Here is a 14,203-nt window from a genome sequence, read left to right on the forward strand (position 1 = left end):
GAAGTAATTTAAAATGTTATTTTTAGCCATATTAAAAAAATACAAATAAACAAGTAAAATTAATTTTTACAACATATTTTATTTAACCCAGTTTATCCAAAATGCTATTTAATTTTAATAGGTAGTCAATATAAAATTATTACTGAGATTATTTTACTTTTTTTTTCATACAGAGTCTTCAAAGTTTGGGATGGATTTTATACTTAACACCACATATCAATTTGGATTAGCCCCATTTCGTGTGGCTATGTGAAAGTCTAGGATATGCCTTTCCTAGAAGAGGTTAACTGGGAGGCCAAGTTAATAATCAGAAGACTCTCTGATGAGCACAGAATCAGAACAGGGGCTGCTGGTTGGTCTTGGGGGATATTTTATTGGCCTGACAAGTATGATGAACCTACCTTGATCCAGTAGAGTAGACTTTTTTGGTGGTTTTAGAGTCTGTTGTATTAAACATGTTTTGCATTAGCAGTAATAGACTGACATTGCCAAATTCTTCTTTTGATCACTTTTTTCTATTAATATTAGCATATTTTATTCAAAAAAGTTAAAATTTTTTTTACCTCTTTTATATTTAGTCATATTTGAATATGTTTGTAGACTGTGTATATGACTAGTGAATATTTGATTTGTATGTCCCTAATTTCTTCACTCAAGCAGTTACTTTCTTTCATGGGGTTAATACTTTCTGTGCATACGTGCTAAGTTGCTTCAGTCAGGTACAACTCTTCGTGACCCTATGGACTGTGGCCTGCCAGCTTCCTCTGCCCATGGGATTCTCCAGGCAGGAGTGCTGGAGTGGATTCCCATGCCCTTCCTGACCTAGGGATCGAACCCGCATCTCCTGTATTGGCAGGCAGGTTCTTCACCACTAGCACCACCTGGGAAGCCCTAAGACTCTCTACATCTAGCTAATTTCATTCATGATGTGTTTTTTTAAAATAAATAATAAATTTATTATAGGTATATTTTAAGAATATAAATTAAAACCATATTACTGACAATTTGGAAAAGAGAAAAAAATTTGCCACAATGCAATAGTTACTTATTACAATACATATTTTTATTTAGTTTGACTCACAGGCTGTAAATTTACATTGTTTTTTCCCTTCATATAATAATACATAAAAAAGCATTTTCCCACATTATTAGAATTTCAAATGAAATTTCAAATGAAATTGAATTTTAATTTGTGGGTAGGCAACCCACTCCAGTATTCTTGCTTGGAATCTTCCACAGACAGAGTTGTCTGGTGGGCTACAGTCCATCAGGTCGCAAAGAGTCTGACACAACTGAGCATGCATGCATGCAGTCATGGCATAATTTATCCAATATTTTTGAATATCTATTTCTCTCTCTTTTATTATTATTATTTTTTGTATAAATAGCACTCTAGTGAAAAGCTTGACGTTTAGATTACTTCCCATATTTTAGAATAATTACTTAGAATGAATTCCCAAGAGTGGAATTTATAGGTTAAAGGATTATTAATATTTTTATGACTTTCAATTCTGAAAGGATTTTTAACATAGTATCATGAGACTAATAGTTTTACTTTACCTGTGCTTGTAATGGTTATAACTTTCTTCATGCACTTACTTAATAGGCTTATCCATTTAAGCACTTGCTATGTCCCAGCAATGTTCTAAGCGCTCATGACACAACAGTGAATAAAACAGGCAAAAATTCCTGGCGTCATAGGTCCTCCTGGGTGAAACAATCAGGTGGATAAATAAATGAAATATATGTGCTAAAGGAAATAGAGCAAGAAGGGGAATATGAAGTTTCGTACAGGTGAACATTTTAGAGTAGCTAGTAAAATTCTCATTAAATAAATGACAAAATTTTAAAAAATATTTTAAATTTAAATCACAAACCTACAGAAAACTTGCAAGCATAGTAGCAAAATCTTTTTTTCCTGAACCATTTGAAAATCAGTTACTTACCCATATAATGTTCCACCTCCCCCCAAAACTTCAGAGTATCTTTCTTATAAACAAAGACATTGTTTTATATAACCAAAATGTAACTATCAAAATAAGAATATTAACATTGATACATTAATACTGTTTTATCCTCATACTGCCCACTCCCATCAAATTTTGTCAACTGTCTCAATAAGGGCCTTCATAGCAAAAAGATTCAGTTCTACATTGTGAGTTGTTGCATTTAGTATCTTGTCTCTTTAGACTCCTTCAGTTTGAGATAGTTTCTAAGTGTTTTTTCAACTTTTATGACCTTGACACTTGAAAATTTCAGGCCACTTATTTTGTAGAATATCCCTTAATTTAAGTTTGTCTGCTGTTTCCTTATGATTAGACTTAAGGTTATGCATTGTTGGCAAGAATATCACAGAAGCAATGCTGTATTCTTGTTGTATCTTATCAGATGGCACATAATTTCTATTTGGCCCATTACTGATAATGTTTACTTTGTCACTTGGTTTAGATGGGACCTTCCAAACTTCTCTGCTTCTTCTTTTTGTAACTAAGTATTTTGTGGGAGCGATACTTGATCACATTTCTCATCAAACTTTGTTTATTTGCCTATGTCTATGATGCTTTTGAACTGTGGTGTTGGAGAAGACTCTTGAGAGTCCCTTGGACTGCAAGGAAATCAAACCAGTCAATCCTAAAGGAAATCAGTCCTGAATGTTCATTGGAAAGACTGATGCTGAAGCTGAAACTCCAATATTTTGGCCACCTGATATGAAGAACCGACTCATTGGAAAAGACCCTGATGCTGGGAAAGATTGAAAGCAGGAGGAGAAGGGGACAACAGAGGATGAGATGGTTGGATGGCATCACCAACGTGATCGACATGAGTTTGAGTAGGCTCCGGGAGATGGTGATGGACAGGTAAGCGTGGCAAACTGCAGTCCATGGGGTCGCAAAGACTCAGACATGACTGAGCGACTAACTGAACTTATATGAGCTGTTTTAGTCAGTGAGTTAATATCATTATTTTGGTGGTCAGATTGTTCTCAGACTTTCCCATTGGAACATTTCAAGTTAAGCTTCTGTCTTTCATCATGCCGCCATCATTCTCTGAACACCTTGCTTTCTGGCATACCAAGATGTTCCAGGTTTATCTTGTACTTTCCTGCCCCAACTCTAGAATCAGGCGTTTCTCCAGGCAGCCCATGGGAATGCTATTTTGAAGCCATGCTCTGCATGCTAGGTATGCTCATTGCTAGTGGTGTTTTCCTTCTCCCAGGTACTCTCAATGGACTGAGAATATTTGTGTATTACATATAAGCAATATGCACATATATCTATTTTTTCTATAAATATATTTATACTATATATTGGAAACCATGAGTTTACTTCAGTTTCAGTCCAACACTTCAGTTTTCATTCTAGTTTTATCCCTTTCCATCTTTGTACCTCTATACTCTATTAGTGAGAAATTAGCTGTCTTTATTGTCAATGTATTTACTCATTTGATCAAACCCTCTGTGTGTAAATAATCTCTTCCTCTGCTGTCACCATTTCCCCTGCTTCGATGCCCTCTGACTAAATCTAGGCTCGATATGGGCTCTGCCACTGCATGTAAGCACCTCTTCACCCTGCTCAGGTCTGACACCCTATTCCAGGCCACCCCTCTGCATGGGTGCCCTCTTGGTCCTGCTTGGCTTCAGCACACCCCTGTGGGCCAGTGTACCTTATTCTGCCCTGACCCCGAATATCTTTAAGACTGAATTGCCAGGAAAGGAAGGAAAGGGAGGATGAAAAGAAAGGCAAATTCTTAGTAAAGACCAGAAGGAAATTAGAAAGTTAGCTACTTGATGTCTTTGTAAGAGTATTTCAGATAAGGAATAGCACATGCAAAGGCTCTGTGGCAGGAGCATGGCTTGAGTGACTAGAACAAAGTAAACAAGAGAGGTATCAATATTAGATGAAGTCATGGAGATAAGGAGTGAGGTAGGGTAAGAAGAGAGTAGATCATGCCTACATTTTTTTATTTTGAATGGGAATTGGATTTTACTTTGAATGGGAATGGGCAACTATTGGAGAGCTGAGCAAAGGAGTGAAAGCATGTGCCTTAGGTTTTAGCAGTTTCACTCTGGCTACTCTTGTGAGAACAGAGGAAGAGGGACAAGGACAGAAGCCAGGACATCAGCTGGAGGTTAATGTAGTAACCCAGGTAAAAGATGATGGTGGCTTAGATCCTGGTCATGGTGATGGGTGTGTGTGTTGCTCAGTCTTGTCTGGCTCTTTGCAACCCCATGGACTATAGACTGCCAGGCTCCTCTGTCCGTGGAATTCTCCAGGCAAGAATACTGGGAGTGGGTAGCCAATGGGTAGGGGATCTTCCCGACCCAGGGATCGAACCCAGGTCTCCTGCACTGCAGATGGATTCCTCTTTACCATCTGAGCCACCAGGGAAGCCCCCTGATGGTGGTGGGGAAAGTAAAGTGAATTCTGGGTGTATTTTGGAGGTGGAGCTGACAGAAATTGTTGACTGATGAAATGTGACGTATGAGAGAGAGGAGTCAGGATGGTACCAAGATTTTTGGCCTTAGCAACAGAAAGAATGGTGTTGTCATCAACTGAGAAGAAGGCTATAGGAAGAGCTGGTTTGGGGGAGAGAGGTATTTGCATTAAGTTTGAGTCTGTTGTTAAAAAATTCAAGTGGAGATGGCAAGTAGGCAGCTAGATATCCCAGTTTGGGTTGGAGATACAAATTCTGGGGGGCTTCCCTGGTGGCTCAGTGATAAAGAATCCCTAATTTGATCCCTGGTCTGGGAAAATCCCACATACTGCATTGCAACCAAGCTCCTGCGCCACAACTACTAAGCCTGTGTTCTAGAACCCAGGAGCCGCAACTACTGAAGCCTGTGTCCTAGAGCCCATGCTCCACAAGAGAAGCTATTGCAATGAGAAGCCTGTGTAGCACAGTTAGAGAGTAATGCCCGCTCATGGCAACTAGAGAAAAGCCTGTGCAGCAATGAAGACCCAGCTCAGCCCCTCAAAAACCCATTTTTTTGAATTGATAACTGGATTCTATTTAAAGCCATGACACTGGTTGAGATCATTAAGCAATGAGTCTAAATACTATTGAATTCCTAGAGCACTTCAACACATAGAGATTGAGGAGATGAAGAGCAAAAGAGGCTAAGAAGGAGTTGTCAGAAAAGTAGGGGAAAAGTAGGCAAAATGGGACTTTGCTGTTGCTTTCATTTGCATTTCTTTGGTTCTGGTTGCATGTTCTTGCGTAGATGGTTTCTAACCTTTATCAATTAGGCTTCAGTGATTTGATTTTAAAAAATCAATTGTATCAATTTTTATGTAATAAGGATTTTAAACTTTTGTCATACTAGACCAAAATATTTCTTCTCTTCTTTGCCTTTTTGTTGTTACATGAATGTTTGAAGTATGTAGGTAAATAATAAATTGATTAGTGTTTTTGATTTATCTTATGAAACCTAGAAATTTGTCTCACCATTCAGAGATTTGAAGATCATTTAATTCTACTTGATTCTAGCTTTTCATTGTCTTGATTTATTTTTGTTGACCTTTTAATTTCCTGTTAACTTCATTTTATTGATCTTATTTTATTTACTTTCTGGAGTTTGTTTTAGTGCATCATGTGAGGTCAGGGTTTAAACCCATCTCTGCAAAGGGCTCAGGCAGTCATCAGGCAGCATTATTTGGTTCAAGCAGGAATTCATAAATAGAAGGGTCAGCAGGCTGCAAGGGCCATGCACTTACCATCCAGGAGAGTAGTGTACTTGCTTGAGTGCACCAGGTGTTCTATGGTCAAACATAGGAGTGGCCTGAGAGTGGAGCTGAACTTGGGTGTCATATAACCTGACCTTGGGTGCCAGTTCTTCAGAGAGCTGCTGGAAACACGATCTGTCCAGCACTTGGAGACTTTGGGGGAAGATGAGATGAGGCTCCTCCAGATACCAGTCAGCTCATTATCAATCACCCTGGGAGAGCCCCTGGGCCCATTTGGACACTCTTTTTTGTCTCTCTCTGCTCCCAAACTGTTAGTTTTTCTAGCACTATTTATTATGAACGCATCTGTCCCTTTGCTGATGATTTTTGATATCTTCTTTTTAGCATATATTAAATTCTTATGTGCAATATTTTACTTATATCTAATTATTTTAAAATATTATTATTATTCACATCAGGATATTAAAATTCATGAAGTCAGATTTTAAACATATATGAATTTGATATGTAAAACATATACTGTCATTTAATACAGGAACAAATTAGCATTAAAAGAAAGCATTATTATATATATTTACCATTCGTTTTTCTGAAAAGCCTCAATTTTTGTCTCTAATATCAATAGAATTTTCTCTCTCTAGCTTGAGTGCTATGGTTCTCTATAGTCGAGAATTTTCAAATAAAGACAATGATTAAAATAATGGTTTTCTATTTAATTAAAGCAGATATTTTCAAGTAGGTTTATTTTCACCTCACTTTTGGATACACTGAATTGTTGTATACTCTGTTTTTTCTTCTTCTTTTTTGGCTACTCAGTATGTGGGATCTTAGTACCCAGACCAGAGATTCAGCCCATGCAGTGGCAGCACGGAGTCTGAACCACTTGGACCACAGGGAAGTTCCATGTTGTTATAATATTAAAGGTGAGGCACTTGCTTATTATTCCTTTATAATTGTAAGTGACTGCCAACATTCTGGTTCATCTTGTTAAAATACCTAACAGATGCTCTCTCAGTCTGAAAATAAAATTATCCATTGGAAAATAAAACTAGTAAGATTAATACTGAACACTAAAAACAAGTCTTGTCTATAAATACAGAGTTCAAATCTTAAAGAGACAAGCAAGTAAATATTACAATAAATTGAAAGAATAATTACAACTGAGAAATTGTGGAGAGTTCTGACAAAACGTGGTCCACTGGAGAAGGGAATAGCAAACCACTTCAGTATTTTTGCCTTGAGAACCCCATGAACAGCATGAAAAAGCAAAAAGATAGGACACTGAAAGATGAACTCCCCAGGTCAGTAGGTGTCCAATATGCTACTGGAGATCAGTGGAGAAATAACTCCAGAAAGAATGAAGAGATGGAGCCAAAGCAAAAACAACACCCAGTTGTGGATGTGACTGGTGATGGAAAAAGTCTGATGTTGCAAAGAGCAGTATTTCATAGGAACCTGGAATGTTAGGTCCATGAATCAAGGCAAATTGGAAGTGGTCAAACAGGAGATGGCAAGAGTGAACATCGACATTTTAGGAATCAGCAAACTAAAATGGACTGGAATGAGTGAATTTAACTCAGATGACCATTATATCTACTACTGTGGGCAAGAATCCCTTAGAAGAAATGGAGTAGCCATCATAGTCAATGGAAGAGTCCGAAATGCAGTACTTGGATTCAATCTCAAAAATGACAGAATGATCTCTGTTTGTTTCCAAGGCAAACCATTCACTATTACAGTAATCCAAGTCTATGCCCCGACCAGTAATGCTGAAGAAGCTGAAGTTGAACGGTTCTATGAAGACCTACAAGACTTTCTAGAGCTAACACCCCCAAAAGATGTCCTTTTCCTTATAGGGGACTGGAATGCAAAAGTAGGAAGTAAAGAGACACCTGGAGTAATAGGCAAATTGGGCTTTGGAGTACAAAACGAAGCAGCTCAAAGGCTAACAGAGTTTTGCCAAGAGAATACGCTGGTCATAGCAAACACCATCTTCCAACAACACAAGAGAAGACTCTACACATGGACATCATCAGATGGTCAATACTGAAATCAGATTGATTATATACTTTGCAGTCAAAGATGGAGAAGCCCTATACAGTCAGCAAAAATGAGACGAGGAGCTGACTGTGGCTCAGATCATGAACTCCTTATTGCCAAATTTAGACTTAAATTGAAGAAAGTAAGGAAAACCACTGGACCATTCAGATATGACCTAAATCAAATCCCTTATGATTATACAGTGGAAGTGACAAATAGATTCAAAGGATTAGATCTGATAGACAGAGTGCCTGGAGAACTATGGATGGAGGTTCGTGACATTGTACAGGAAGCAATGATCAAGACAATCCCCAAGAAAAAGAAATGTAAAAAGGCAAAATGGCTATCCGAGGAGACCTTACAAATAGCTGAGAAAAGAAAAGACGTGAAAGGCAAAGGAGAAAAGGAAAGATATACCCATTTGAATGCAGAGTTCCAAAGAATAGCAAAGAGAGATAAGAAAGCCTTCCTCAGCGATCAGTGCAAAGAAATAGAGGCAAACAATAGAATGGGAAAGACTAGAGATCTCTTCAAGAAAATTAGAGATACAAAGTAACATTTCATGCAAAGATGGGCTCGATAAAGGACAGAAATAGTATGGACCTAACAGAAGTAGAAGATATTAAGAAGAGGTGGCAAGAATACACAGAAGAACTATACAAAAAGATCTTCATGACCCAGATAATCATGATGGTGTGATCACTCACCTAGAGCCAGACATCCTGGAATTTGAAGTCAAGTGAGCCTTAGGAAGCATCACTACGAACAAAGCTAGTGGAGGTGATGGAATTCCAGTTAAGCTACTTCAAATCCTAAAAGATGATGCTGTGAAAGTGCTGCACTCAATATGCCAGCAAATTTGGAAAACTCAGCAGTAGCCACAGGACTGGAAAAGGTCAGTTTTCATTCCAGTCCCAAAGAAGGGCAATACCAAAGAATGCTCAAACTACCGCACAATTGCACTCATCTCACACGCTAGTAAAGTAATGGTCAAAATTCTCCAAGCCAGGCTTCAACAGTATGTGAACTGTGAAATTCCAGATGTTCAAGCTGGTTTTAGAAAAGGCAGAGGAACCAGAGATCAAATTGCCAACATCCACTGGATCATCGAAAAAGCAAGAGAGTTCCAGAAAAACATCTACTTCTGCTTTATTGACTATGCCAAAGCCTTTGACTGTGTGGATCACAACAAACTGTGAAAAATTCTGAAAGAGATGGGAATACTAGACCACCTGACCTGCCTCCTGAGACATCTGTATGCAGGTCAAGAAGCAACAGTTAGAACTGGATATGGAACAACAGCTGCTGCTGCTGCTGCTAAGTCACTTTAGTCGTGTCCGACTCTGTGCGACCCCATAGATGGCAGCCCACCAGCCTCTGCTGTCCCTGGGATTCTCCAGGCAAGAACACTGGAGTGGGTTGCCATTGCCTTCTCCTGGAACAATAGACTGGTTCCAGATAGTAAAAGGAATACATCAAGGCTGTATATTGTCACCTTGCTTATTTAACTTATATGCAGAGTACATCATGAGAAATGCTGGGCTGGATGAAGCACAAGCTGGAATCAAGATTGCAGGGGAAAAATATCGATAACCTCAGATATGCAGATGACACCACCCTTATGGCAGAAAGGGAAGAAGAACTAAAGAGCCTCCTGATGAAAGTGAAAGAGGAGAGTGAAAAACTTGGCTTAAAACTCAACCTTCAGAAATCTATGATCATGGCATCTGGTCCCATCACTTCATGGCAAAAAGGTGGAAAGTAATGCAAACAGTGACAGATTTTATTATTTTGGGCTCCAAAATCACTGCAGATGGTAACTGCAGCCCTGAAATTAAAAGATGCTTGCTCCTTGGAGGAAAAGTTATGACCAACCTAGACAGCATATTAAAAAGCAGAGACATTACTTTGCCAACAAAGATCTGTTTAGTCAAAGCTATGGTTTTTCCAGTAGTCATGTATGGATGTGAGATTGGACCATAATGAAAGCTGAGCGCCAAAGAATTGATGCTTTTGAACTATGGTGTTGGAGAAGACTCTTGAGAGTCCCTTGGACTGCAAGGAGATCCAACCAGTCCATCCTAAAGGAAATCAGTCCTGAATGTTCATTGGAAGGACTGATGCTGAAGCTGAAACTCCAATACTTTGGCCACCTGATGGGAAGGACTGATTCATTGGAAAAGACCTTGATGCTGGGAAAGATTGAAGGTGGAAGAAGGGGACGACAGAGGATGAGATGGTTGGATGACATCACTGATTCCGTGGACATGAGTTTGAGTAAGCTCCAGGATTTGGTGATGGACAGGGAAGCCTGCTTTCTGCAGTCCATGGGGTCGCAAAGAATCGGACGTGACTGAGTGATTGAACTGAACTGAACTGAGAAATTATTATTTCACAAACTTGAGGATGGTTCAACAATAAAAAATCTAATTTTAAAACTTTGAAAAAGTTTAAAAAAATACAAGATTTTTTCAGATGCTGAAAAGATACCTGATAAAAGTAAATATTCTATTTTAAGTACTTATTAGGAATGGAATAGAAGGCTACCTCAACACGATAAAAGTCTTTTTCAAAATAACAATAGTGTTCTTTCTTTCTTTTTTAATTGAAGTATAGTTGATTTACAATGTTGTATTAATTTGTAGTTGTTTATTAATTTTAAAAATAGCAGTATTATTCTTTTTTTGGCTGTGCAGTGTGCATGTGGGATCTTAGTTCCCCAACCAGGGATCAAACCCACGTCCCCTGCATTGGAAGGCAGATTCTTAACCACGGACCACCAGAGAAGTCCCACCAATAATATTATTCTTAATGGCAAAAAAAATTAACGATGTTTCCATTAAGATGAGGAGCAAAATTAAGGAAACCTGATATTGCCTGTGCAAATATATGAAGACCAACCAAATGAGAAAAGCAAAGGCTATTCTTTCTGCACTTGCTATATAGCAAAGGAGTCAGCCTGGGTTACCTGAGTTTTGTCAGTGACTCAAAGTCAGGTGCAGAAATGGGAATGCTTCATAGTGGATAAAGGGAAGGCTTCAGGTGTGCCCCAGTTGGAGGCTATTGGCATGGAGAAACTTGTAGACGGGCCCGCTAGAAATGGGGCATCCTTTGTGATTGGTTAGGAGTGCATATTTGGCTTTCTATGGTTGGTCTCACATCAGAAGTGGGAAAAAAATGAAGGAAACTGTCAGTTATTAATCAAATCCTGGCCATTTTGAGCCAGTTGTTGCATAATTTATTGTTTAGCTTCTTGGATTGTCACTATAGATAGCAGCTTGGCTTACTGCAAGTCTGACATGGCAGGGTGGCTTCCTGGGTTGTTTATTGTAAATAAGGAGATGGCTTCCTGGGCAAGTGGCTGCAGCTTGTGGGTCAAGGTTGTATTTATTATATGGTCTGGCCATTATGCACTTGCATATTTAGTGTCTCAGTCACTATAATTGAAAATTGTTTTGAAATTTTAGACCAGTGCAGTAAGATAGTAAATGAATAAGTGGTTTAAATCCTAGAGGGAAATAGATGATGGAATTTTGATGTTGAACTGAACATTTGAATTAAAAAGTAGTTCAGGAAAAAAAATCATCCTACTATTCTAGCAATAATTAGGTAGGAAATGTAATGAAAAAGATCTCAGTCATTATATCAACAAATGAAATTCATACGCATGATTTTATTGAAGAATGTGTTTGACCTATATAATTCAAACTATCAAATTATTAGCAGAGAGAAACAATATTGGGTGTTCCCAATAGAAAGGATGTTTATGGATGTTTCTATTAAAGGGTATTCCCTTTAACAGAAATATCCTTATTTTTTTACCACTGAATGAAAGGAGAGGCATGCTAAGTTTTTGATGGAAGCCTTAAACATTTTGAAAATTTTCAGGCCATCTTAAATCAACTTAAAAGCTCAATATAATTCTCATTTAAATTCCCTATGGAGCTTTTTTGGGGGAACCGAAAATATTTTATAAAATTGTTCTAAAAGAATAAACAAAAAGAGCAAGGCTAATTTATTCATTCAATAAGTATCGATGTCTATGTTCCAAGTCCTAAGGATACATTGGTGAATAAGATATTACAATTTAAAAGTAATCAGGTGTAAGTAAAATGTGTTACTTTCTTTTCTTTTGACTTGTTATTATTAACAAATGTAATTTTATGAAGATAAAATGTAGACCTGATATTTAAAAATTAGTGATAAAATTTTTAACAAAATAAAGTTAAAAAAAGTGCTATATTTTTCTTATTAAATTCCTATTATAGCAAAATAGTGCTTTTAAAAAGCAGGTATATTAAAGTGATAATTTAAATTTTCCTTCAGTTCAGTTCAGTTCAGTTCAATCGTTCAGTCGTGTCCGACTCTTTGCGACCCCATGAATCACAGCACGCCAGGCCTCCCTGTCCATCACCAACTCCCAGAGTCCACCCAAACCCATGTCCATCGAGTCGGTGATGCCATCCAACCATCTCATCCTCTGTCGTCCCCTTCTCCTCCTGCCCCCAATCCTTCCCAGCATTAGGGTCTTTTCCAATGAGTTAACTCTTCGCATGAGGTGGCCAAAGTATTGGAGTTTCAGCTTCAACATAAGTCCTTCCAATGAACACCCAGGACTGATCTGCTTTAGGATGGACTGGTTGGATCTCCTTGCAGTCCAATTAACACAATTTTAAAAAACCCTTATTATTGAAATATATTTAGATAGGATTATTTCTAAGAAGTTATTTTCAGGAAATAATCTGTAAAACGACTAGTGAGTACACTAGGACGCTCACTGCAGAGTTAATTATACTAAGGAAAAACTGGAAGCAACCTAAATGTCCAATAGCAGAGTAATAGTAAATTATTCTTTACTCATAAGTAGAACATTACGATGCTTTGAAACAATTTAAATGAAAAAGGGAAACATTGGAATTGAAAGGAACATTGGTAATCATAGCCTCTTCATTTTACTGATAGTCTGGAAAGGTAGAGTGATTTGCCCAAGGACACTTAAGAAGTATGCATTGTGGTTACCAGAACAGGCTCTAGAGTAAGCTGACCTGGCTTCAAATCTTTACCATTTACTAGTCTTATGATCCTTGAGACTTAATTTTCTTTCTTTTTTTAAAAAAATTATATATTTATTTTTGGTTGTGCTGGGTCTTCGCTGCTGTGTGCAGGCTTTCTCCAGTTTTGGAGAGCAGGGGCTCTTCTGTTGCCATGCTCATGCTTCTCCTTGCGGTGGCTTCTCCTGTTGCAGAGCACAGGTTCTAGGCTCAGTTGTTGTGGCACACAGGCACCCACTCCAGTATTCTTGCCTGGAGAATCACATGGACAGAGGAACCTTGCGGGCTACAGTCCAACCCATGGGTCACAAAGAGTCGGACATGACTGAGTGACTAAAGCACAGCACATTAGTATGTGTATAATAAGCAATATATCCACTCTTTGTCTCCAGTTCCTGGCACAAGCTTCAAAAACTTGGAATTTCCAAAATATGTTATTCATTACAAGCCCCTTTCTACCATAGCTAAATTTATGCTAAATAAGTGACTCTTGTTGGGTCTTTAGGTAGCTTCAAGTGAGGGACTGGCCACACCAGAAAGACCTAGTGCATGATTAAAGGATTAGAAATTTCAGCCCCACTGCCCTAACCCCCAGCCCCAACCTCCTAGGAGGGGAGAGAACTGGAAATTGGATTCAGTCATGTGGCCAGTGATTTAGTCAATCATACCTACTCAGTGAAACCCCAATAAATATTCTGGATCTGAGGCTCAGTGGGGCTTCCTGATTCATAAACACATTAATGTGTGAGGATGGTGATGTACTGGATTACATAAGGAGGAGGGATGGAAACTCTTGTGTTCCCCTCTCCTCTCCCCCACCGCAGACCTTGCCCTAGGTTTCTCTTCCATTTAGCTATTCCTGAATTGTATTTTTAATAATAAAACTGTAAGTACAGTGGTTTCAGAGAATTCGGTGAGTTATTCTAGCAAGTTGTCTGTCAAACCCAAGGGGCTGTGAGAAACCTGAGAATTTGTAGTGAGCAGGGCAGATGTGCAGGTGGCTGGGAGACCCCTGACATTTGTGGCCGGTGTCTAAAGTAGGGGCAGTCTTGTGAAGGACTTTGCCCTTAACATGTGGGGTCTGCACTAACTCTAGTGTAGTGTCAAGAGTTGAATTGTAGGACACCCAGTTGTTGTTAGAGAATTGGTGTTAAAGTGTAATACAACTAACATAATAATGATAATAATTGTACACTATTCTCCTAGTCTCCAAATTGCCTCACCTTATTTCTTATCTCCTATATCCAATTTCTCTTGTATGTCCTAGTCTTTATAAACCTTATGAGACCATTTTATTCGAGGCATCACAAACACGCTCTTTTCCTAAAGTAGCTCTCTGACTTTGCCTGTTATTTGTTCTTTTTCTATCATGAGTTTTACATAATCATGACAAATTAATTTCCCCAAATGGATCATTTCATTACTAAT

General features: G+C 38.4%; 1 long non-coding RNA gene across 1 annotated transcript in view; it reads left to right on the forward strand.

Annotated features, from left to right (window-relative positions):
- Positions 1-2,578: 2,578 nt before the first annotated feature.
- Positions 2,579-14,203, forward strand: part of LOC145505514 (uncharacterized) — a 28,467-nt gene continuing 16,842 nt past the window's right edge. Inside the window, exons 1-2 of the long non-coding RNA XR_014053094.1 lie at positions 2,579-2,858; positions 6,501-6,607. This is a non-coding gene — a long non-coding RNA (uncharacterized LOC145505514). The remainder of the gene's footprint in view (positions 2,859-6,500; positions 6,608-14,203) is intronic.

The sequence above is a fragment of the Giraffa tippelskirchi genome, chromosome 5 (assembly GCF_054371585.1).
Source record: "Giraffa tippelskirchi isolate mGirTip1 chromosome 5, T2T-mGirTip1v1.2.pri, whole genome shotgun sequence".
Classification (NCBI taxonomy): Eukaryota; Metazoa; Chordata; class Mammalia; order Artiodactyla; family Giraffidae; genus Giraffa; species Giraffa tippelskirchi.